The 27,192-nt window shown below is 38.0% G+C and overlaps 1 pseudogene; it reads left to right on the top strand.

Moving 5' to 3' along the window:
• Positions 1 to 3,705: 3,705 nt before the first annotated feature.
• LOC129904973 (5S ribosomal RNA) lies at positions 3,706 to 3,825 on the top strand (annotated as a pseudogene).
• Positions 3,826 to 27,192: the final 23,367 nt, after the last annotated feature.

Raw genomic sequence — 27,192 nt, 5'->3', positions numbered from 1 at the left:
CCAAATGGACATCAGTACGTGGAATGTACGAGTATGTAATATGGCAGAATGAAACATACCTCAAGAAAGAATAACATCGATCCAAATATCTCACATCAGAAAGATAAGAGAGACTCAAATAAGGCGTCATAAGTCTAAAGTAAGAATACATTTTTAGACAAAGACCAATCATATACCATACAATCCAATCCAACCATGTACAATACAGTGCAATTAAATCATTCAATCCCATTTCAATCATATACTGTTAACTCGAAGTCAATCACATATCATCTAATCCAATCAACTCATATATCCATCCAAATTATGTACAATCCAATCACAACTCGTCTAACCCAATCCGATCATATACCCTCAACTCAACAATCAACTCAAAAACTCAACTCAATAAATATGTAACAACTCACTCAAGTGTCATAAGTCTAACAAGAAATAGTTTAGACAGGTCTAACTCATAAGCATATAGCAACTCACTCAAATGCCCTAAGTCTAACCAAAAATAGTTTCGATAGGACCAACTCGTAAACCACTCAACTCAACTGACTCGGAGCACTATCAAGACCTAAATGGGAGTTTTTCTTATCCGACAACCATCTAAGGTTAATGACCTTTCACTTTCCAATTTCCAACTCTACACCCAAGTACTCATAGGAGTTATTTCCTTATCCATTACCCTCGACTAGTTTGTTACTAGTTCTAAATCTACCGAAAATCGGGAAGCATCTCCCCTATAACTTCAACATCCCCGATATTTCAACTCAGCCACAATATCAACAACCATACCACCAACCATAACCAGCAATATATTTACAAGTAAATCACTTCAACCTTACACAATACAAGCTCCAAACTACGATACGAAAATAAAGTTTTTTAATCTTTATTTCGCAAAATATTTAACCATACCAAATGGAGGGTCATGTGTATGTAACCAAAAGCACCCAAACCCTTTTTAAAACACTTTAAATCCCTGAAACACGCAACCCAACCAGCTGCACCCACAGCACCACAACGACATCCCACTACTCGACTTTTATTTAGCTATAACCACTTCAATTTAGTTTGTTTCTAACGTCAATCATACTTATGAAATTTTTCCACTAACAACCTTATTTAAGACATGTAATATACCTCATATCAACATCATAAACTCTGATTTAAAAGGGAAACCCTTACCTTGCCCGAAACTCATCAAACTTGTCGAAACTTGCCTCAGAAGTTCCTTTAGCGCGCCTAAAACTTCATGGCTGTTTGATAATGTTTTGGGCTGCTCCAAATCATAAATTTTCATTACTAACACCTTCATAACATTGTGGTTCACCCTAGATAATTAATTCACAGAATAATATTTGAGACTTACCTTTCATTTTTCTCCTTGGCTGCCACTAGTTTCTCTCTTGCTCTAGGGTTTCTTCTCTTCTTTCTTTCTCTAGAATTTTCTTGAATTTATTGGAGATAAGGATGAATTTTTGATAAGAATGAGTCATGCAACATATATATATATATATATATATATATATATAGGCCACTTTAGGAGGTGACACATGTTAATCCCTAAGTGGTGACACATGTCAAGCCCTCATTGAGCTAACACACCACCCCCTCTAACCTTGGGCTTTCACGTGGTATGTGGGTCCCACCACCCTTGCTCCATCTTCTGCCATGTGGAACACTCTCATGCTGACACATGGCACTCTCTCATGCTGCCATATAGCACTCTCTCACGCTGCCACATGGTACTCTCTTTTCTTCTTTGTGGGTTCGTAATCTCGTCTTACTTTACGAATCTATGAAATCCTTGCTAAGTAAGCTTGGTATGTACTCATGTATATTAAGTATGTAAGATTTCCAAGTTTATATCTTACATAAATAAGTCGAGTCCTACGACTCATTATTTGGTCTCCGACTTCTTTCGGATTCTTATAACTCTATTTCCGATTTTCTCTACTATGGGGTATCGCATTCTCCTTTCCTTAGAGTTGTTTGGTAGCTTTATAGATTATCCGACTCACATGGTAACTCTTAAGAGCTTAAGAGTTCTTAAGGAGTCTTAAGAAGCTTTAAGAAACTTTAACAAGTCTTAAGAAACTTAAGAGGCTTACGATCCTTCCAAGAAACTTAAGAGCCTTTCTAGAGACTTAAGAACCTTTCAAAAGACTTAAGAACGCATTCCAAGGTACAAAAGTACTGGGTGTAACATCCTTCCCTCATTTAGGACATTCGTCCTCGAATGTAAATCAAAATCTTTCTTAAGATCTTATACAGATTACGGGGAAATTCTTGTCTATTGAAATAACCCACACTTTCATCAAGTAACCAATATAAAAGTTTCAAAAGTTGGGATTACCGTTAGATGTAGGGAATATGTATAGATACTTATGTTTCATTTTCCTTTTGGCTTCCTAGGTCATTTTTTCGCGACTATCGTTTTGCCATAACACCTTGAAGGAAGTTATGTCCTTAGTTCACAATCTTCTACTTCGCCAACCCAGGATGGCGATAGGTTGCTTCTCGTAGGATAACTCCTCTGTGACTTGGATACCATCTACGGGATATACTTGGGTTGGATTACCAACATACTTGAAAAGCATTCATACATGGAAGGCTGGATGTACTGCTTCCAGATTCGCTGGTAAGTCCAGCTCGTAGGCAACCTTGCCTATGCAGCGGAGGATCTGATAAAGTTAATGTATCTAGGACTAAGGTCATCTTTCTTGCTGGCTCTCATCACTTTCTCTGTGGGAGACATTTTTTAGAGTGCTTAACTATAACTTGAAAACTTATAGATCGACGTCGATTATCCGAGTATGACTTTTGTTGAATATGTGCTGCTAATAATCTCTCTCGAATAAGCTTCACCTTCTATATTGCCTATTGAACCATGTCTGGGCTTATTAGTCGTTCTTTACTAACACCAAACCAACCAATTGGCGACCTACACTGTCTTCCATACAAAGTCTCGTATGGGGCCACCAAGTACTCTTGACAGGTGGTAGGCAATTGTCCGTGTTACCTTTGGGGTCAACCATATAGGCCCGCAACATATCATCTACTGTGTAGCTACCAAGCTTAGTCTGTCTATTAGTCTAAGGGTAAAATGGTGTATGAAGACCTATTTGTCTTCCCAATCTCTTCGCGGACTTATCTTCGGTAGTTAACTGTAACTTGGGCTCCTTCGTCTGGGAAAATAGCTATGGGGACTCCGTAAGGTCCTACCACACTCTTCACCTATAATTTCACACCTTCTTGGCTGAGCAGGTAGTCTTTGATTGAATGAGCATGGGCTGATATTGTTAATCTGCGGGTAACATTCCCTCCAGAATCATATATCCATAGAGTGCGAAGTGAGTCTTGTAGCCAAGGTTGTATTATGGAATCTTCGACCTCGTGTATTACTTCCTGCCTTCTTTAGATGACATCAACTGGTACCCTTACCTTTTGGGTTTTGCATTTTGACCCTCAGAGTTGGCTACCAAATGGTGTTGAAATCCCCTCACATAATGGCCTGTATAGCCGTTCTGTGTTTGCCTATCATTAACTAGTATTATGTTGAAGAACTATGGCGTACATGTGCGCCATCTATAAGTAATCAGCTAACCCTACTTGTTTTTCTTAAGTCTTTTACAATTCCCTTAACGTAACTTATAACACTCTAGGTACATAATCTCGTGTCATTGTTTCGCCGCTAGTTTGGATTCTTCCATCTCATGCGATCATAACAGCACTAATGCACCGGATTCCACCAGAATTCCAAAGTTAAACGTGCTTGGGCGAGAGTAGTACTAGGATGGGTGACCCCCCTGGGAAGTCCTCGTGTCACGTTCCATTTCCATCCTTGCAATAATATGTGAAGGCACTCATCTTAGCCCAAGATTTACCTTAACGTCTTCTTGCTAGTCTTCATGTTTCACCTTGCCCTCTCTTCTTCTCTCTTACAACCGGTGTTGGGATAGATCTTTAATTCAACCATGACTGTGTCCTTTTTGGCCATTTGATTTAACTTCTCTTTGTATTCCTCTGTAATGTCTCCAAAACATCATAACTCATTTTCATCATGTACTCCTCCGCTTGGTCTTATGTTGTATATAACTATTCATAAGTTGTACAACTACTCTTATACCACTAGTATGAGGTAAACGCAGTCTTTTCGTCTCTCGGCCCGTCTTGCTTTACATATCGACTTCATACTAAGAATTGCTCGTGCTAACGCTATTTTGTCCTACTTCTTTCTTTTCTTCCTTTACGTACTCCTTAGTCTCCTCATTTCCTACCGTAGAAGATTTTCTATTCTCCTTGCTACTTGTACGTCCCGATATCAGCGACCAATGATGTTGTTGTCATATCTTAATCTTTACTCAAACACGGCCCTACTACATTTTTGCGGCCCTTAGTTTGCTCAGTCCTACTCTCTTATCGTATTCACCCCTTTTTGTAGGCATCCATGATTCTTCACCCGATCTCAGATGCCGCGGCTTCTATCTATTTATTGTTAGCCTTGAGCTCTTGCTAACTCGTGCCAGTATGGGATCTCTCTTGAAGTTTAAGTGTTCCTGTCTACATGTGACAGTGTCAGTTGACTTCCTCTCACGCTTGTATTTTTTTTTGTCCACTTTCCCCCTTTAGTGTGTACCCATGTTATCCTCTGTTTATTTTTAACTGTTCATACGCATATGATTCTGTTCCGACACATTTGACATACAGCACCATGTCTACACCTTTTGTTAACTCATCTACACTTTAGGTTGCCCATATAAGAAACCTTAATATAACCATGGGGTGCTCAGAATTCTCAATAACTAGCACCCAATCTAGTTCAAGTATTGGTACTCGAGTCATATAACTAATGTAGTAGTTTAGCCAAAGCCACATTTAATTCATCCCAATCAGTACGTCACTAGTGCTTATAATCGTATCTGATTCTCCATTCGGGGCACTTATACTCTGATGACATGTGTCTCATATTTTGTTTATCACTTTTTTCCAATGGATACCTTATGAGCCAGTGATAGTACAACAATCAGACGTTGTTGCCACGTTCGTGCATACCTTGCCTGGGCATGAACGCCTCCCTAATCATGGATACCATCGATTAGTCAAGTCCTATCATTTCAGGATAATAAAAATGGGAAACATTCGACTTTAACGGTTCGATCCCATGGGAAGCATCCGACTTTAATGGTTCCATTCCTCGGGAAGCATCCGACTTTAACGGTTCCATCCCTACCTACATTGGCGGCGTAGTTTCTGGGGTTTGAGTATGGACTATAATCTCACCTGCTTTGGTGCTCGATACTCCTCCCATGACTCCATGCTCATAAGACTCCATCCAATCATCTCAAACAAGCCCTCACAGCTAGTTTCATTTAGAACCTTGCCAACTCATAAACTCTATCCTCAATTCAACTCAATCGAGTCATAATGGCAAGTCTCATTGGACTCTTTTCAAAACTCCACTCAAATCATCAAACTCTTCTCTTTAAAACTTGTACAATTTCAACTCGATGAATGCAAAAAATATTATGTACATTGAAACATAATTTCAACCCCTCAACTCAAACTCAAAATAGATACTTTAATGTAAAAATACTCAACTCATTTAAAGGCTCCTCATACTCAACTCATGCTTAAACTCTTTTTAAATCATAGATGAAAATAATCATTTCTTAAACTCAAAAATAGTGTATAAATAGTTTATGCAAAAATGCTCACAAATCATTTATTTAAAACTCTTTCTCAAAAGATCCTTTATTTTCAAAATACTCATAAGACTCCAATCAACTCAGATTATGCAAATCACATATCACATAATCATATTAGACTCCAATCCGCTCCATCACATAACATCTTCATCAATATACCTCTTCATCAATTATTCTACACATATTAAATAAGCACCATTTACGTCATCACTCACATCGTCATCAAAACATCATCATCACATCATCATCATATATTATCATTTGCATCATCATCAAACATTATCATCACATCATTGTCAAGTATCATCATCACATCAATCATCAAACATCTACTCCAAAATTCTTATTTTTGTCCTATGTTCATTTTATAGAAGCAAACGGACATTCTTAACTAACCAATTCATTTTTTTTCATTCCAATCAATACATATATACACACAACTATCCATATCAACCTCAAGACATTTATGACAAGAAATCTCATCTTGGGTTCATGTGAATGAAACATGAACCCATACTCTCAATAAAACTCAACTCAAGAATATCGTCAACATCTATATACAAAGATACATTTATAATCAATAATATGAAAGATAACTATTTAGTAACTCAAATCATTAAAAACATCAATCAACCAATAGTGTCTAAAAACATTCTATAGTTTAGGAAAACTTTCAAGAAAACCTTCTTAGAAGGTTCAACTCTTTCACAACTCTTATTCAACACATCTATGGGCATATGGAAGAACTCAATCCATATTTTAGGTTAGCCTTACATACCTTATTTGAAGACTTTGAAGAAAACCTTGATGTTGGGTCTTCAATGGGGAACTCAAATTTTGATGCTCTTGGAACTCTCCTTGTTGAAAATGGAGAAGAAGAAGGAGACAGAGAGAGAGAGGAATTCCTAGGGCTTTTTAGAGAGAGAGTGAGGGATTGAAAAATGATCCCAAAATGTGCTAAGGATGATACATATATAATTTGGGGGAATTCCCAAATTACCCCTTCTCAAAAGTTCTGAAAAATAGGCAAAAATGCTCCTGGCGCGATAGTGGCGCATCGCGCCATTGCTGTACCAGGCTGATTATGCCTAAAACCTGCACATCTCGTAGTGGCGCGCTGCGCCAAGGACCAAACTACTGAGGCACATTCTTGGCGCGATAGTGGCGCGTCGTGCCCTTACAGCGCCAAGGCCAATATTTCCTGGGTTCTGGAAATTGGCTTGAAAAACCCTGGACACCTTTTAGTGGCGCGTCGTGCCAAGGACCAAACTACTGAGGCACATTCTTGGTGCGATAGTGGCGTGTCGCTCCCTTATAGCGCCATGGCCATTTCCCCAGCAGTTGCAACCTAGGCCCAAAAATGAAATTCCTGTCGTGCTAGTTCGTCTTAAAACATCATATCTTTTGACTCCAAACTCCAAAATGTACATTCTTGGTGGCGTTGGAAAGAAGACTCGACAACCTTTAATTCAATAGGTCGTGGGCTACCCAGATCGTCATATTTCAAAATATAGGGTCGTTAGAAGTCAACCCCTCATGCGAACTCCTTCTCAACCTTAGCCACGACGAATCTTTTGGATTGATTTGGTCCTAGGGGTCCTTCATGACCCCTCATCACCTCTAACACTGCTAGATTTCTCAACGACTCATCTTACTCATGCAAATGTTCCAAAATACTTGAGTTCGATTCTACCCGAATACCAAAAAGGTCCGAATCTTAGGAAAAAATTTTGAGGGGTGTTACATAAGTGCACCAATAACACTGAGATATGGTACTTCAGGACCAAGAAGTTCTTCATCCCCTTCTGGAGGTCGAAATGAATGTTTTTCCACTTCAAGTGATCGAACAACGATTGGAGTACTTAATGGATGTTCTTTGTCCATGTAAAATCATTTTAAGATTTTCTCAGTGTAGGCAGATTGGTGGACAAAGACCCCATCTGCTAAATATTTAATTTGCAGACCCAAACAAAGTTTTGTCTTTCCAATGTCTTTCATCTCAAATTCTTTTTTTAGATATTCAATCGTCTTTTGGACCTCTTCAAGGGTTCAAATGAGATTTATGTCATCAACATAAACGGCGAGTATAATAAATTTTGATTCTGTTTTCTTAATAAAAACACATGGACAAATGACAATATTTATATAACCTTTATTTATCAAGTACTCACTAAGGCGATTATACCACATACGCCCTGATAGTTTCAAACCATATAATGATCTTTGCAATTTGATTGAGTACATCTCCCGAAACTTAATACATGCTTCAAATTTTTTTAACCATTCTAGGATTTTCATGTAAATTTTATTATCAAGTGAACCATAAAGGTAAGGTGTAACTACAAACATTAGATGTATTTTAAGATTTTTATGTACAGCTAGACTTATGAGTTATCGAAAAGTTATTCCATCCATAACAGGTAAATATATATCTTCATAGTTGACCCCGGATCTTTGAGAGAACCCTTGTGCAATAAGGTGTTCTTTGTATCTTACAATTTCATTTTTCTTATTTTATTTTCGCAAAAAAATTCATTTATAGCCAACTGGTTTTACATTTCCAGGATTTGGACTACAGGTCCAAAAACCTCACGTTTAGCAAGTGAGTTTAATTCTGATTGAATTGCCTTTTGCCATTCTGGCCAATCACATCTATGTCGATATTCTTTGACAAATTAAGGCTCAATACTTTCACTATATTGCATGAGGTTAACTACAATATTATATGCAAAAAAATTATCAATCGTAATTTTTAATTGATCTAAATTTATCTCATCACCGATAGAACTTATTTAAAGTTCTTTATTCACTTGAGTCTTGAGTTCACTAATTTCTTTAGGAATATCAGGATTACTTAAATCTTGACCTTCTTCAATTGTTCTTTTGTAGTATCATCTTTATTATTCCTCATGTTTCTCTTTCTAGGATTTTTATCATTTGATCCCAATGGTCTACCACGCTTTAGGCATGTTTGGGATTCAGAAGCTATGATACTAATAGATGGTCCTTTTGGGACATCAATACGGATAGACACATTCACTGCAGGGATATGTGACTTAGTTATCTATTTCAAATCAGTAAATGCATTTGACATTTGATTTGCTATTTTTTGTAAGTGGATGATCTTCTGGACCTTCTGCTCTCATGTGTGGGTACGTGGATCAAAATGAGATAGTGATGAAATTTTCCACACAATTCCTCTGTTGGGATCTTTATTCTCTCCCCCTAATTGCGAAAAAGTTGTTTCATCAAATCGACAATCTGCAAATCGAGCAGTAAATAAATCTTCTGTAAATGGTTTAAGGTAGTAAATTATGGAAGGTGAGTCAAACCTAACATATATGCCCAAACTTTATTGAGGGTCTATCTTTATATGTTGTGGTGGTACAGGCACTATACTGCACAACCAAAAATTCATAGATGGGCTATATTTGGCTAATGATCAAATATTAATTATGATGAAGAGTATTTATTATAATTTGTCGGTCTGAAATGTATAAGTGTTGCTGCATATAAGATAGCATGACCCCAAATAATAATTGGCAATTTTATTTTCATTAGTAGAGGTCTTACTATCAATTGTAGGCACTTAATAAATGACTCTGCAATGCCATTTTGAGTATGAACATAAGAAACAGAATGTTTAATTTTTATCCCAATTGATAAGCAATAATTATCAAAAGATTGGGATGTAAATTCTCCAGCATTATCAAGGCAAATTGCTCACTTAATCTTATTATTTGTGCTAACAACTTTGTAAACGCCAGGTTACGAGATGATAAGAGGCACACATGAGACTACCTTGGTGATGCATCTATTAGGATCATAAAATTTATAAACAAACCACTAGGTGGATGAATAGGTCCACATATATCCCCATGTATATTCTCTAAAAATCCAGGAGATTCGATGCCAACCTTAAAGGTTGATGGTCTGGCAATTAATTTGCCTTGACAACAAGCAGCATATGAGAAAGTACCACTTTTCTTAAGTGAAGATGAATCTAATCTATTGAAGAGTCAAGGTTTCCAAGGAGCACGGATGAGGCAAAGCATCGATCCAACTACATACCAATGGAAAGCCATTACGGGCGGTCGTATCCCTTACAAGCGGATCGAGGAATGAAGGGAGAGGAATTAGAATAGAAAGAAAGAGACGGATTTCGAATTAGAGTAAGGGCACGCTAAGACATTCATTTTCGTGCTTTCGATCTGCTTACTTTGAATAAAGAGAAAAAAAAGAATAGATAGGCGGAAAGGCTTTACACAAGACCACAGAGCGAGAGAGAGAGCCTTTGCTTACCTGCTTAATTCGGTCTCTTGAAGCGGGGAGGAACTTCCAGATGAAACTATTTCCGAGTTTTGGATGCTTAATGAAAGGCTTTCATAAAACTTCTCATAGAATCGAGAATGAAGTTTTCATTCTGTACATGCCAGATCATGAATTAGTAACTGCTTCTAATTTCCAAAAAAAAATACCAATTGTGTCGAACTTTCTGATGCCCTGACTCTCAGTCTCAATCAAGTAAGAAAGGGAACCCTTTTAGCAGCATCTGCTCTTTCGGCATCTCTTTCGCTTGTCCAGTAACCTCTTCTTTCTCAAAAAGAAAAAGTCGGAACCCGGTCTTGACGCCCCTAAACAATAGCAATAGCACGAATCCTAAGCTACGGCATGCAAAAGAATGGTTCCATGAATCATGGGCGGATCTTAACAGATTTCCCATCAGAGGACTACTACGACTACATCATCGTCGAGGCGCCCCGGTCTGAACATGCCAGGTTGAGATTCAAAGCGGCTTTAGATTAGTAGATTAGACAATTCCTACTGCTGTGCTAAAGGCTAGAGAGGCAAGAAGAACATCTTACTCAACAAGAGTATCGGAAGAGATGCGCCTTCGGGACTTTCCTTTTAGCGTGGGAGTAGAGAAGATGCAAAATCAATAGGTGCAGGAGCTGCTACTGAGTACTGAGTGAACGGGCAAAAGGAGTTGTTTGAAAGGAGAAAAAAAAGAGGTAATATCTATACCTAAATATTAATCTGAATTGACATGAATCTATCGAGTAATCTCTTTCTTTAGCCAAGAAAAAGCATTTCTAGTTTGCAAAGCTTCGTAGACAGCTTCGCTTCCTCCTCGCTTCTTTCCTGGCGACTAGCTTCTCAAGTGGGCGGCTTGGTAAGCAAGCTATCTTCAGCATCGGTAAAATCCCTATCAATAATAGGCCGGAATGGTGGGGAAGGAGGCCCTCCCTACTTCAATGGAAAGGGGGGAATCGCCGTTTCACAGCCGCTCCTCTCCAACCAGTCAAGTGGCTGAACGCCCCTCTCCAACCAGTCAAGTGGCTGAACGCCCCTTTCTTCTTATTAGTCAGATAGGTTTGGAACCCTTTCCCCTTTTAGGACCTTAATCAATGAAAGTCTCGCTAAAAGAGTCATTCATAAGAATCTTCAAGTTCTTTAATGGATGTCTAGTTGAATTTTCAAGAATTCGTCTCATCATTATTGATCCAGGTTGACTTATTCGATCATGCCATAGAACAAATGTATTTAGATCAGTAAACTTCTAGTTTATGATCAAATGTTCTTCAATTGCATTAATTTTTGCATAGTATAGGCCAGATGACAAAGTTGATAATTTTTTCAAAATATATTTCTATCCTGAGACACTCTTGGTTATACCAAGGTATTCAGTATTTATTTCATTTAGTGTCTCAACATGATATCAATTTCTGTGGATATCTTTAAAACTTAACAAGTTTCTTGGGGATTTAGAAGAGAATAGTACATCTTCTATAACAATCTGTGTCCCCTTCGGCAGAAATATAGTAGCTCTTCTAGAGCCTTCGATCATTTTTGAATTATCAGAAATTGTAGTTAAAATTTGCTTTTTTTCTAAGCAAGTTGGAAAAATATTTCTCGTCTTTAAAATAGCATGGTTCCACTATCAATTACACAAATATCCTTGTGATTGATCATTTATCCAAACAAAATTTTAGGCATATCCATATTTTTCTTCAAAAAGAAAAAAGTAAACATTATAATTAATACATGGCTCATTATACAAATTTTATTTATTTTCATTAATTAGAAAAATATAAACATATTATTTAGTACAAACAAAATTAAAAAAAATCATTTAAATATTATTAGGCTTATCAATATTCATATTTTCATCTAAAAAATTAAAGAAATCAGCTACAAGCAGATGCATAGGCTTAATATTATCTTCAGAGATAAAATTTATCTCTGGATTATTTTTTGCCCTTTTCAAGGATGCCTGATATAGCTGAACCAGACGTTTTGATGATCAGTAGGTCCGTGACTAGTGCCCCATACCTCCACATCTATGATATATATGTTCTAAATTTTTCTTTAGTATAGGTTCTTGCTTTTCACTCTTCTTTTTTTTACTACTGATTGTTTGTCGGTGCCAGTCGAGCATCATGATTATAATTTCTTCTTTGATCATGACCACGATCACGGCTGGGGCCATGACCTCTTTTTCTGTTACACCCCACCCTTTTTAAACTCGGAATGTCTCATAAGTTCCTTGGACATTATTATGTGAGCCGGATATGCTACGACACTATCAAACGGCTCTAAGGAAGGGAGAATGTGATACCCCATAGTAGAGAAGGTTGGAGATGAAATCATAAGAGTCCGAAAGGAATTGGAGGCCAAGTAATGGGTCATAGGACTCGATTTATCTACGTAAGCTACTAACTTGGCAGTCTTACATACTTAAACTATTGGAGTACGTACCAAGCTTGGGTAGCATGGGTTATATAGGCTCTTAAAATAAGACGAGATTACGAATCTACGAGAGGAAGCAAAAAATAGTTTCCGAACTTACGAAAGTGAAGCAAGCAGGTGACAAGCAAGCACCTCAAGCAAGTAGGTGACAAGCAAGCAGGTGACTCACCTGCCTGCTTGGGGGTGGACCCCGCTGCCACGTGGCAGCGCGTGATAGGTCGCATGAGCCTAGGTGGCGTCTTAGGGGGCTGCCATATGTCACCCTAAGGGGCTACCACCTGGCACCTTATTAAAAGGTGGATATATACATATTAATGACTCTTAAGTCATTTAGAGTCCAAAAATCATCAAAAGAATAGAGAAAAAAATGTGAGAGAAGAGGCAGCCATGGTTGGAGAAGTTTAAGGTAAGTTCTTTGATTTTTCTTCCATGAATTAATTAGCTACGGTGTACCTCAAGCACGTGGAGATGTATATATGTATATATATGTATATTATGATGACTAAGAATTCATTTCTTCAGCTGTATACTTGGAAAAAATTGGACAGAAACGTGAGAGAAAGAAGAGAGGAGGGTTACTGTCTAGGGGCTGCCAAGGTACGCCTCCGAGCTTCGCTCCATAAATAAATTATCTAAGGTATACTACAATGAATTTAGGGTGCTAATAACATAAATTTACTGCTTGGGTCAGCGAGGAAGTCGCACAAAAGGCCCGTTCAATTTCAGCGCGTTTGAAGAAGTTCTGAGTTGCGATTTGACAATTTTGGCCAATTCCGGGTAACGTAAGGTTTATCCTTTTAATTTGGACTTTATGGCATTGTTATAGAGTGTGTTACACTCCCTATAGGTGGCTGAAAATATGAAAATGGCATAGAAATACTTGGCATTCGGAATAAACTAAATTGTAGTTGTTATAGTCGAATTGTCGTCAAAGTAAGGCGTTGTTCTTGTGAGTTGCTGTTGTAGGGGTGTGGTGTGTTATTGGAGGGACTAAATATGTTTTAATATGGGTTAGGGTGATGCTGTTTTAATCCACATGACCCCCCGTTACGTATAATTAAAGGCGTTATAAAATAAAGGCTAGACGCCCTATTGTGATATCGTATTTTTGAATAAGTCGTTTGGAGTTTATGTGGTATATTGTTGGTATGAATTGCTGTAGGTTGTTGTTGTTGGATGGCTGTAGGTCTTAGGGACCTAATTGGAAATTCGGATAGGGCACATTATAGGGGAGGTGCTGCCAATTTTCGTTAACGCCTTAACAAACTAAAGAACTAGTCGAGGAAACGACTAAGGAAATAGATTCCATTAATATTAAGGCGTAACCTAACATAATGGAAAGTTAAGATTAGTTGATATTCGTATTACTTTCATATTGAATAGGTTCAGAGGACGACAAGACGAGTAGGATAAAGGGTAACTCCCAAGAGGTATGTAAAGCTTTCTCTTGGCATGTTTTGCTATAAGTTCGTACAACTATCTTTCTTTCCTTTTGGCAATGTTTAGCCTTAAGTGAATTGTATATGAAGTGCAGGGATAATTCCATTCCCAGAATTCCGAGTATGCCTCATAACCCCTATCCACTGTTCAGTATTAGAGTTCTTGTGAAGATTAAGTATAGCCTAGTAGGACTTCTGTGTGTCAGAATATAATGTGTGGGAAGCTATCTCTCATTTCCAGTGAGATGTATTTGATACAAAAATGAGATTACGATTCCATAGTGGTTCATCGAGCCCCATGAAGGGGCGGGTATGAAATATGTATATGAAGATCACCTGAAGGAAAGTACAGACTATATAAAGCTTATTCTCTTTCTTCTTTTGGGCATGTCCTTGTTTTAGTTGTAAGTTGAATTTGATCTGAACTCCGAGGTAACTCCATTATTAAACATCACTTAATTACTTCTGAATATTGAACTTCTATAGTAGTTAAACTACTTTCCTTGGAAACTTTTATACGTTAAAAAGGTAACAAATATACAGGCTCCTAGTCATAAAATTATTCGAAGACGAGTACTTTGGAATTCTTAAGTGAATAGTCTTACTTTGGTATAGGTATAGGGACCTCGAGATGTAATTAATGTAGCCCCTAATGGCATTTAGAGGGCAGCTAGAATGACTATACTGCTAGTCGAATTCTTAGACAATAGCTTAGTCCTCTTATATAGTTGAGTCTCAGGTAATGATTTAAACTGTGTTTTGTTTCTCACTACTCTACTCGTGTATACTGTAACACTTCTTTTCTGAGTCCCGGGCCGGTTGTCAGATTCGTGCAATTCACTGCATTGTTCACCGAGTCCCTCGCTAAAGGGTCGTCATTTGTATGTATATATATGATGGCCTGGGGCCTGATACTGATACTATGATAATGTGTTGTAATAAGCTGATGATGGCCTGGGCCCTGATATTGATACTATGATGATGTGTTGTAATAAGGTGACGATGGTACGGGGCCTGATACTGATACTACATATATGATTCATCGGACCCCTGACGGGGCCGTCTATATTGAAAATTTGAACATGCATATTTTTATGATACACAGAGTACAGGTACATGTTCGCGATTTGATAAATTGTTCTCCTGCTTCTCTGTTTCGGATATACCTCTAGTTGTATTATGTTACGTTTTACATACTCAGTACATGTGTCGTACTGACCCCCTTTCTTCGGGGGGCTGCATTTCATGCCCGCAGGTACAGGTACAGGTTTTGGGAGTCCGTCAGCTTAGGATTCTGCTCAGTTCAGCTGGAGGAGGCTCCATTATATCGGAGCCTAGTTTTTGATACTGACCGTTGATGTATAAGAATTATTTTGTCTATTCAGGGTATGGCGGGGGCCCTGTCTCGCCATGTGTTGTCGTTAATATTTTTAGAGGTCTACAGACATGTTTATATGGGTTGTGTATGACAGTGTGATTCACATGGGTCTACATGGTACATGATATATGATATTATATTATGGCAGCCTTGTCGGCTAGCATGCCCTGTCATGTTATGATACAAACGAAAATGGCTACAGGTTTACGAAAGTGTTATCGCCCAGTGGGGCTTTGTTACATAATATTGCTTTATTTATAGTTCAATTTTACCACAGTTGATAGCTAGGTATACGGGGGGTCTAGGTCGGACCACAGTCATGGCCTATGGAGTTGGGTCGTGACAGAAGTGGTATCAGAGCAGTTCGTCCTTGGATTGTCTGTAGACCATGTCTAGTAGAGTCTTGGTTATCGATGTGTTGCGCGCCATATCTATAAACAAGAACCTATAGGACATTTAGGATGTTTCTTTTCCTTCACATCTGAGATCGTGCTATAGATCCGAGTCATAGGAAAATTTCTTATACTAACCTTAGATCTTAATAGAAGGACGGCATCAACCGAAGGAAGTAATTGACGACATGGGATATTACGAAGCACGCAGGTAAGTAAAGTAAAGGCATAGAAGATATCCGTCGGGTAAGGTATTGAAGTAATATTGAAATATAAAGTTGAAACCTAAAAGGAAAGCAGACAGGAAGTGCAATAGATATAGTTCAAGTTGGACATACGAGGTAAGTCCAGTATTTTTATGTTAGTATTGACATTGAAAGCCCTGTGTGGCTGCGATATGAGACGATATTGAAAGCCCTGTGTGGCTGTGATATAACATGAATATATATATATATATATATATATATATATATATATATATATATATATATATATATGTTGGCCCTGTGAGGCATTGTTGGTATTTTCTGCGTGCAGGTTTTGGGATAGTAAGAAGTGTAGAGGAAACTCTGCCGAAATTTTCCCAATAAAAGAAGAAGGGAATAAAACATAGTTTATAACATATCTTGGAAATAGATACCGGGTACCTATAGGATGCTAAATTAAAGCTGTAAGAGACACTCTTCATGTCGTCGATAAGGGACACCCTCTTTACTTGGGGGAGTTTATTTCGGAAAAACAAAAGTTTGTCTGAGCAGTACAGTTCAGACCACAGTATCTCCAGCCGTAATTGTGCTGTAGAAAATAAGGAGAAGCTCAGGTTGAAAGGTAAGATGTCCAGTAATTGAGCTTCACTCATTTTGAAAGTACCAAGCCCCCAACTCCTAATTATAAATTAGATAGGTTGTTTATAACTCGAGGATAAACCCCGAAGGAGACCAGGTCGGGCAAGTATTAAAAGGGAAGTACTGTGATGTTTAAGAGGTTCTGGTTTCTTTCAACAATGGTTGAAAAATGATTTATGATAACAGTTTATAGTTCTCCACCGACTAATTGGGAAAAGAACTCCTAACTAAAGCATCTCAAGGAGATGTCAGGGACTGAATACGTATACGAATTAAAATGGGGATATGTAAGTATGAATTGAACAGTGTGATACGAGTATGCAGGGATAAAGTAGAACCACTAGTAAGACGCATTTAGTATGCATTGACTAAGTTAAAGGCCTACGTTGAGAATGCAGTAAGAGCATGGGGCTTAAGATACAAAAAAATGACGCGTGTACACAACGTCGCCCCAGAAATAGTAGAACCCTTAAGGGACGAGGATGGAAAACTTAAGGAATAAATGGCGCAACTTCTATTCGTCCCAAGAAACAAGGAATATAGGTTGGGAAAGCCACTACTCCAAGAGAACTTGGACAATGAATAGCGAAATACAAATGTGGCCTAGTTAAAAAGAAATTTAGAATGGCTACAAGGGTATATCAACTTTTATAAGGATATGTAGAATGTGGCCTTGGGCAAGTTATTTCATGGGTCCCATTACGCAAGTACAGAGTAACAGCCGAGATATCGTACTATGTATGAAAAGGTTCTCGTCGTTTCATAATTTAGCCAAGATTTCGTATGCGGATAACCAGGTTGTAAAAAAAATACAAGAAGACGGGGACCTGATGCAGTACCACGTAGATTGGAGAAAGAGATTGGGCAAAATCGAGACTGGACATAGAGACATAGAGTAAGGTACAAGCAGATGAAAGTACGAGTACCCTCTAAAGGGGAGAAGTTAATTAGAAAATGGCAAAAGTAGGAGGAGGCAATTGATATGGCAATATACTTGAGATGGACTTCTAAACTTCAATAAAATATTTTACCAAACCAAGTTAGAAAGGTCCGAAAGCCACCAATAATTGGATGGAAACTAGAATGCTACATAAGACAGCGTTAATAAGGTTGTGATGAGACCTTGAACAACATAACACTAGAAGGAGGCGGCGTATAAAAACAAAAGAGTGTAATCATGAAAGGATATCGAATAACTCAAGGAACACCACGAAGGATAATGACAACATGCTAGACCAAAAGCCAAAATGTTGGCTATAGAGTTGGTCGCAAATGATGTTGCGATAGATATATAACCAAGGACAAAGGCATAGAGAGCCTCCAGTGGTAGAAAATGAGAAGAACGCAAGGTGAATAGAAGGTAGGCAAGCTTATATGTCAAATTCCTTTAAAGCTATGCCAGCTAATGATAAACAAAACTCAAAGCGGCTCCAAGGTTCACTATATGAATGAACTTTAGCACTACTCAGTAGCCCACCCTAATGAATGGGTGCGTACAGAAAGGGGGGGAATACAATAGAAAAAGTTAAATCAAAATGGAAAAAAAGGGGGATATGGTCATAGCGGAACTAAAGGTTTACGCCGATACTAGTTGCAAGATAACAGAGGAAAGGACAAGGCGAAACATAAAGACTCGCGAGATAACGCACATCGTGGAAAGGACTACGACGAAACGCAACACGGAGACTTCCTAGAGAGGTCACCCATCCCAATATTACTCTCGCCCCAGCATGCTTAACTTTGAAATTCTAATGGAACTTAATGCGTTAGTGCTGGTATGATCACGCGAGATAGAAGAATCTAAACTAGCAACGGAGAAACGAGATGAGATTATGTACCCAGAGTATTATAAGATATGTTAAGGAAAATTGTAACAAGGTCTTAAGAAAAACAAGAAGGATTAGCTAATTACTAACTGATGACACACTTGAATGCCACAGTTCTTCAACATAGAACCAGTTAACGAGTGGAAAACCACAGAATAACTATATAGGCCAGTGGGCGAAGGAATTTCGACACCACTTGGCAGCCAACTCTGAGGGCGAAAAAGCAAAACCCAAAAGGGTAAGGATACCAGCTGATGTAATTTACGAATAACAGGAAGCAATACCCAAGGTCGAAAATTCCATAATATGACCTGGGCTATAAAACTCACTTCACACTCCATCGACAGATGGCTCTAAAAGGAATGTTACCTGTGAATTAACGGTATTAATCCCTGCTTCTTCGAACACAAGTTACCTACTCTGCCGAGAAGGTGTAAAGTTGTAAAGTAAATGAGTGGTAGGACCTTACGGAGCTCCCGCAGCTATTTTCCTAGGCAAGGGAGCCCAAGTTGTGATTAACTATCGAGAGATGCAAAGATAGGTTAAGTCAAACTATCGAGATAGAATTAATACTATGGGCAAAGTAAGACATGGCCACGAGTGGACCAAAAATCTTCTCCGACATCGAGTGTAGGATAAGGGAGGAAAAAGCAGGGTTAAACAGGAGAACTAGCGAGGTAACGCTAGGATACTTTGTGTACCCTCTCATATTCTTGTAAAGGTAAAGGATGACACAAGATAATGGGCCTAGAGGGTTACAAGCGGGGGTAAGGGAAAGTGTGAAAGAGTTAAACAAAACTGGCAGAACTAACTAGTTACTACAGGATGGCAAGTATATACGCCAAAAATTCCTTCGAAACTATACCAGATCATGTTAGACAAAGCACAGAATGACTATAAGAGCCATTATATGAGGGGACTGCAGCATTATTCGGTAGCCAACCCTAACGATTGGAAAAAAAGGGAGAAGAAGGACCCACAAGATAGAATGCTAGTTAAAGTTTGGAAAAGAGTCGAGAAGGACTATACGAGGCTAACGATTCTCAAGTTATCAACGTCATATATGGTTGGCTTTAAGAGTAACTGAGATGATCATCCACCACTTATTAAGGTTACTTACCATAATGTCTACCACTCTGGTATCCCAATGACTCCGTACAAGACTGGTAGAATAAGACGTGCAAGTCCCCTATTGGATGGGTAGATGTTAGAACGACTAAGTTAAAAAGGCCCCGACATGATTAAACAAGCTATTGACTAAAAACCCAAAGTCGGCAGGAATGATATACAGATAATTGACATCGATGTTCAAAGTTCAAATTGATGATTAGATGTTCATAACGGAGTCACCCAGAAAAGGGAACTAACCCAAAATATATTAGACTGTATCAAGTTGATCATAAGGTGGGCAACACAGCTGGTAAGTTGCGCTTACCACCTTATTTGGAAACTGTACGCCCAGCCCATTAGATAGGAATGCTTCGCAAAGATACTGACGAGCCACCCAAGGTATATTCCATAAATAAGGTCCAAGAGATGGAGTCTTGTGAGGAAAAAACCTATCGCCATCTTAGATTGGCGAACTGGAAGATTGTAGACTAAAGACGTGCCTTCTATCAAGATACGATAGAAAAACCAAAACCAGAAAGAGGATGATCGGGGAACTAAAGAGAACATGAAATACAAGTATTTGCACCTGTAACCGATATTTACAGGTAACCCTAATTCCTGAAACACATATATGAAGTATTAGTATGGAAGTATATGTTAAGAAAATAGCAAAGAATCTCCTTACGATTTGTATAAGGTGCTAAGAGAAGTTTTGTCTAACATTCGGGGATGAATGTTCTAAAGGGGGGAAGGATGTTACACCCCACCCTTTTTAAACTCGGAATGTCTCATAAGTTCCTTGGACATTATTATGTGAGCCGGATATGCTACGACACTATCAAACGGCTCTAAGGAAGGGAGAATGTGATACCCCATAGTAGAGAAGGTTGGAGATGAAATCATAAGAGTCCGGAAGGAATTGGAGGCCAAGTAATGGGTCATAGGACTCGATTTATCTACGTAAGCTACTAACTTGGCAGTCTTACATACTTAAACTATTGGAGTACGTACCAAGCTTGGGTAGCATGGGTTATATAGGCTCTTAAAATAAGACGAGATTACGAATCTACGAGAGGAAGCAAAAAATAGTTTCCGAACTTACGAAAGTGAAGCAAGCAGGTGACAAGCAAGCACCTCAAGCAAGTAGGTGACAAGCAAGCAGGTGACTCACCTGCCTGCTTGGGGGTGGACCCCGCTGCCACGTGGCAGCGCGTGATAGGTCGCATGAGCCTAGGTGGCGTCTTAGGGGGCTGCCATATGTCACCCTAAGGGGCTACCACCTGGCACCTTATTAAAAGGTGGATATATACATATTAATGACTCTTAAGTCATTTAGAGTCCAAAAATCATCAAAAGAATAGAGAAAAAAATGTGAGAGAAGAGGCAGCCATGGTTGGAGAAGTTTAAGGTAAGTTCTTTGATTTTTCTTCCATGAATTAATTAGCTACGGTGTACCTCAAGCACGTGGAGATGTATATATGTATATATATGTATATTATGATGACTAAGAATTCATTTCTTCAGCTGTATACTTGGAAAAAATTGGACAGAAATGTGAGAGGAGGAAGAGAGGAGGGCTACGGCCTAGGGGCTGCCAAGGTACGCCTCCGAGATTTGCTCCGTAAATAAATTATATAAGGTATACTACGATGAATTTAGGGTGATAATAACATAAATTTACTACTTGGGTCAGCGAGGAAGTCGCACAAACAGCCCGCTCAATTTCAGCGCGTTTGAAGAAGTTCCGAGTTGCGATTTGACAATTTTGGCCAATTCCGGGTAAGGTAAGATTTCTCCTTTTAATTTGGACTTTATGGCGTTGTTATAGAGTGTTTTACATGCCCTATAGGTGGCTGGAAATATGAAAATGGCATAGAAATACTTGGCGTTCGGAATAAACTAAATTGTAGTCGTTATAGTCGAATTGTCGTCAAAGTAAGGCGTTGTTCTTGTGAGTTACTGCTGCAGGGGTGTGGTGTGTTATTTCAAGGCCTAAATATGTTCTAATATGGGTTAGGGTGATTTTGTTTGAATCCACATGACCCCCCGTTACGTATAATTAAAGGCGTTACAAAATAAAAGCTAGACGTCCTATTGTGATATCGTATTTTTGAATAAGTCATTTGGAGTTTATGTGGTATATTGTTGGTATGAATTGCTGCAGGTTGTTGTTGTTGGATGGCTGTAGGTCTTAGGTACCTAATTGGAAATTCGTATAGGGCACATTATAGGGGAGGTGCTGCCCAATTTTTGCTAACGCCTTAACAAACTAAAGAACTAGTCGAGGAAATGACTAAGGAAATAGATTCCATTAATATTAAGGCGTAACCTAAGATGCTGGAAAGTTAAGAATAGTTGATATTCGTATTACTTTCATATTGAATAGGTTCAGAAGACGACGAGACGAGAAGGATAAAGGGTAACTCCCAAGAGGTATGTAAAGCTTTCTCTTGGCATGTTTTGCTATAAGTTCGTACAGCTATCTTTCTTTCCTTTTGGCAATGTTTAGCCTTAAGTGAATTATATATGAAGTACAGGGATAATTCCATTTCCAGAATTCTGAGTACGCCTCATAACCCCTATCCACTGTTCAGTATTAGAGTTCCTGTGAAGATTAAGTATTGCCTAGTAGGACTTCTATGTGTCAGAATATAATGTATGGGAAGCTATCTCTCATTCCCAGTGAGATGTATTTGATACGAAAATGTGATTACGATTCCATAGTGGTTCACTAAGCCCGATGAAGGGCCGGGTACGAAATATGTATATGAAGATCACCTGAAGGAAAGTACAGACTATATAGAGATTATTCTCTTTCTTCTTTTGGGCATGTCCTTGTTTTAGTTGTAAGTTGAATTTGATCTGAACTCTGAGGTAACTGCATTCTTAAACATCCCTTAATTACTTCTGAATATTGAACTTCTATAGTAGTTAAACGACTTTTCCTGGAAACGTTTATACGTTAAAGAGGTAACAAATGTACAGGCTCTTAGTCATAAAATTATTCGAAGATGAGTACTTTGGAATTCTTAAGTGAATAGTCTTATTTTGGTATAGGTCTAGGGACCTCGAGATGTAATTAATATAGCCCCTAATGGCATTTAGAGGGCAGCTAGAATGACTATACTGCTAGTCGAATTCTTAGACAATAGCTTAGTCCTCTTATATAGTTGAGTCTCAGGTAATGATTTAAACTGTGTTTTGTTTCTCACTACTCTACTCGTGTATACTGTAACACTTCTTTTCTGAGTCCCGGGCCGGTTGTCAGATTCGTGCAATTCACTGCATTGTTCACCGAGTCCCTCGCTAAAGGGTCGTCATTTGTATGTATATATATGATGGCCTGGGGCCTGATACTGATACTATGATAATGTGTTGTAATAAGGTGATGATGGCCTGGGCCCTGATATTGATACTATGATGATGTGTTGTAATAAGGTGACGATGGTACGGGGCCTGATACTGATACTACATATATGATTCATCGGACCCCTGACGGGGCCGTCTATATTGAAAATTTGAACATGCATATTTTTATGATACACAGAGTACAGGTACATGTTCGCGATTTGATAAATTGTTCTCCTGCTTCTCTGTTTCGGATATACCTCCAGTTGTATTATGTTACGTTTTACATACTCAGTACATGTGTCGTACTGACCCCCTTTCTTCGGGGGGCTGCATTTCATGCCCGCAGGTACAGGTACAGGTTTTGGGAGTCCGTCAGCTTAGGATTCTGCTCAGTTCAGCTGGAGGAGGCTCCATTATATCGGAGCCTAGTTTTTGATACTGACCGTTGATGTATAATAATTATTTTGTCTATTCAGGGGTACGGTGGGGGCCCTATCCTGCCATGTGTTGTCGTTAATATTTTTAGAGGTCTGCAGACATGTATATGTGGGTTGTGTATGACAGTGTGATTCAGATGGGTCTACATGGTACATGATATATGATATTATGTTATGGCATCCTTGTCGGCTTGCGTGCCCTATCATGTTGTGATACAAACGAAAAGGGCTATAGGTTTACGAAAGTGTTATCACCCAGTGGGGCTTTGTTACATAATATTGCTTTATTTATAGTTCAATTTTACCACAGTTGATATCTAGGTATACGGGGGGTCCAGGTCGGACCCCAGTCACGGCCTACGGGGTTGGGTCGTGACATTTTCATTGGTTATAGTTTGTCTGATTCACTTCAGAGAGTGGCAAAGAACCAACGGCCGACTATCATAATTTTTTATTAATAGTTCATTGTGGCATACATCAATAAGAAGGTGAGAAAGTAATTCAGAATATCTTTTAAAACCCTTTTCGCGATATTGCTGCTCTAGGAGCATATTCGCTGGTGGAAATATGGAGAATATTTTTTCAAGTTTGTCTTGTTCAATGATTTATTCCCCGCCTAAATTTAATTTTTCTATAATTCTAAACAAGTCATAATTATATTCAGTTATAATTTTAAAATCCATTAATATCAGATTTAGCCAATCATAACATGTCTGTAGAAGGATGACCAACTTCAGGTGGTCATATCTTTCTTTTAGATTCTTCCATAATATAAGGAGGTCTTTTAATGTGAGGTACTGCAATTTTAACCCCTTGTTAAGATGGTGGCGGAGAAATATAATGGCTTTGGCACGGTCTTGACTAGATTCCATATTGTCATCTTTGATGGTGTCTGTCAGACTCATCGATTCTAGGTGTATTTCGGCATCTAATGCCCATGATGAGTAGCCTTTTCCAAATATATCAAGAGCAACATATTCAAGTTTAGAGATATTAGATATTTTAAGAAAATAAAATTCTTACCCTTTTGTTACCTTCTTAAAATAGCTCAAAGTGATGGATGCTCGTGCTGATAACGTGTTATAAAACAAACCAACTTAGCAAATTAATATCAAGGAGAGATAATAAAAAAAAAGAGATATCAGAGAGAATTTCAGTGTGTTATTTTTCTTCTGCGTAAGGCTATTTGTAGCCTGAAGAATGAATGTGATAAGGGAGAGGGTACAATTTTTCTTTTAAAGTGGGTCCTACAAAAATGGACATCCACTACTTTTACTTTTCATAACAAAATTTGCATAGTATAAAATTGAAGAAAAAAATCCTACCATGTTTTTTTTTCTATTTCAATAAGAGATTTCTCATTAAGATAGTTATTGTTACGATCCAACCCATCGAGCCGTGCGGGTACCTATTCTAACACTTAAGTAGGAGAACCATCAATCCTCTAAACGGAAATATCATGCGGAAGTTTAACAAAATACAATAATAGACTAAAGAGTTATGGAGTCGCTATATATCAAACTAAACTCCATAAATTATTATAAGAGACACTCTAATACCCCAAGGATACTAGTCTAAATAGGTACAAGAGTTTCAAAAGATGCAGTGTATAAATAAAATAATGACACTTCTCCCACCAATAGGAAGGAAAAGTAGAAGTTGTTGGACAATCATCTTCGTCTTCACCTATGGAACATCGTTGCCCCTGCAATCAAACTATCCCAAGTGAAATAGCAAAGGTAGAATCAGTACAAACAATATGTATTGGTAGGCATCATTGGTCAATACGATATCCACCGCATAATATAAAGAAATCAACAAGAAGAAAACATGCTCTTAAGGAAATACACTGTCAAACTTTATGCACAAACTCTTACCATTCCCATTAACCTCCCAATGTTCTTTAAGCCAAGCACTTATCCCTTCTTGTTGGTCCGCTGTCAGCTCTAATACAGATCAAGGCGAAGCCCTTCTATCACATAGAGGAGTTTCTGAACTATGGGCCACCACTAACTCTGTATAACCAATTTACTTTCCTTAAGCTTTCACACCAACACCTAACCCTAAAATAATTAGTATCTCACTTGAAAGAGGCAACATTTACGTGGGATAAGGCTCCTCTCATGACCATACTCTAAGTCACTAATCTCACTTAACAACACCTCAACTGCTCTCCACTTGTTTACCTACGACCTCATACCTACGATACAGACGTATCTAGCAACCATAACATAATCCAAATAGGCATATATAGAAATACATTACCAATTTACCATTTTAGGAGAAATATATAGTTTCACAATGTCAATCTCAAGTACAATAGTCAAAATGGTAACACTTGGACCTTCGGTCCTTTCATATCAATTGTTACACATGATGGGCATTCTCAATAATAATCAGGTTAGTTTCTCTATCAGCTCACATATAGTTAAGATCAATTCACTGATGATAGCCACGCCCAAATTATTAATTTATGTTGAAATGTGATACCCGATCCAATATATGTCAGAACGTGACACCAGATCTAATACATGTATCGGAATATGACACACAATTTAATATATGTGTTACAATGTGACATCAAATCTAATATATGTCTCAGAATGTGAAATTCGATCCAATATATCTGTGAATATGACATTCAATCCAATATATATATATATATATATATATATATATATATATATGTGTGTGTGTGTGTGTGTGTGTGTTTGTGTGTGTGTGAATATGACACCCAATCCAATATATGACAATCACAATCACAGTCCACAACAAATAGTTCATATATTTGTGTAATCAAGTAATAGGTTCATTGCATATAATTAATCACAATAATTATTTCATTAAGTTTCATTATATCTTTTCTTTTAAAAATATTTCATCAAGCCTTCTTTATTTATGTCACACTCCATGAGGGTACCCTTGATGTGGCCGACACTCAAAGGCCATTGTTGGTCCTCAAGCGAACCACTTAGTCCAATCAAACTTTAATTTAATCACATTCTATCAGCGGAAGACTCATTTATTAAGAAAATACTTATAAAACAAGGCCAAAGGAAAATCATCTATCAAATCCAATCAACAAACTAGTATGAAAGAAACTAGTCACATACGATACAAATCAACAACATCACAATCTAATCTATGAAGCCTCTATCAATCTTCTAGATGATGCCGATGACAGGTTCATGGCTACCTCTAATTAAAGGAACAAAACTAAAATCAAAATCTAGAAAGATAAATGTGGAATTCTCCAGAAGCAGGGACGACTCACCAATCAGCTGTATATGGATAAACCATCAACAATATGCCTGTTGATGATCTCTAGTACCTGTCTCTACATCATGAAATAATACAGGTTCAAATGAACATCAGTACATGGAATGTACAAGTATATAAAATGGCAGAATGAAACATACATCAGGGTAGAATAAAATTAACTCAGAATCTCATATCAAAAAAATAAACAGCTCAATCAAGATATCCTAAGTCTAAATAATAATATGACTTATACAAAACCAATTATATACAATCCAATCCAATCCATTTCAATTCGACTCAGAGTACTATCAATACCTATATGGGAGTTTCTCTTATCCAACAACCATCACTTATGAGCCAGTGATAGAACAATAAACTGATGTTATTGCCACGTCCTTCCTTACCTTTCCAAGGTAATAATGAATCAACAATCATGGATCCATAACCAATCAAGTCTTATCATGTCAGGACATTAATTTGGGAAATATCCTACTTTAACGGTTCAATCTCTTCCTTCATTTGGTGATGTAGTTATTGGGTTCGAGTTATTACTTACTCTTACCCAATTTAGTGCTCGATACTCTTTCCAAAACTCAAACTCATAAGACAATCAATCCAAATCAAACCAAATCAGTAAGTCTCTTTTGGACTATTTTTAATTCATTTGTTCTATCAAATCAGTTCTTTCTATCAATCAATTTCCC

This window comes from Solanum dulcamara, chromosome 1, assembly GCF_947179165.1.
Source record: "Solanum dulcamara chromosome 1, daSolDulc1.2, whole genome shotgun sequence".
In the NCBI taxonomy this organism is placed as follows: domain Eukaryota; kingdom Viridiplantae; phylum Streptophyta; class Magnoliopsida; order Solanales; family Solanaceae; genus Solanum; species Solanum dulcamara.
The sequence above is the reverse complement of the archived record's forward strand: the minus strand, read 5'-3'. Positions and strand labels throughout refer to the sequence as shown.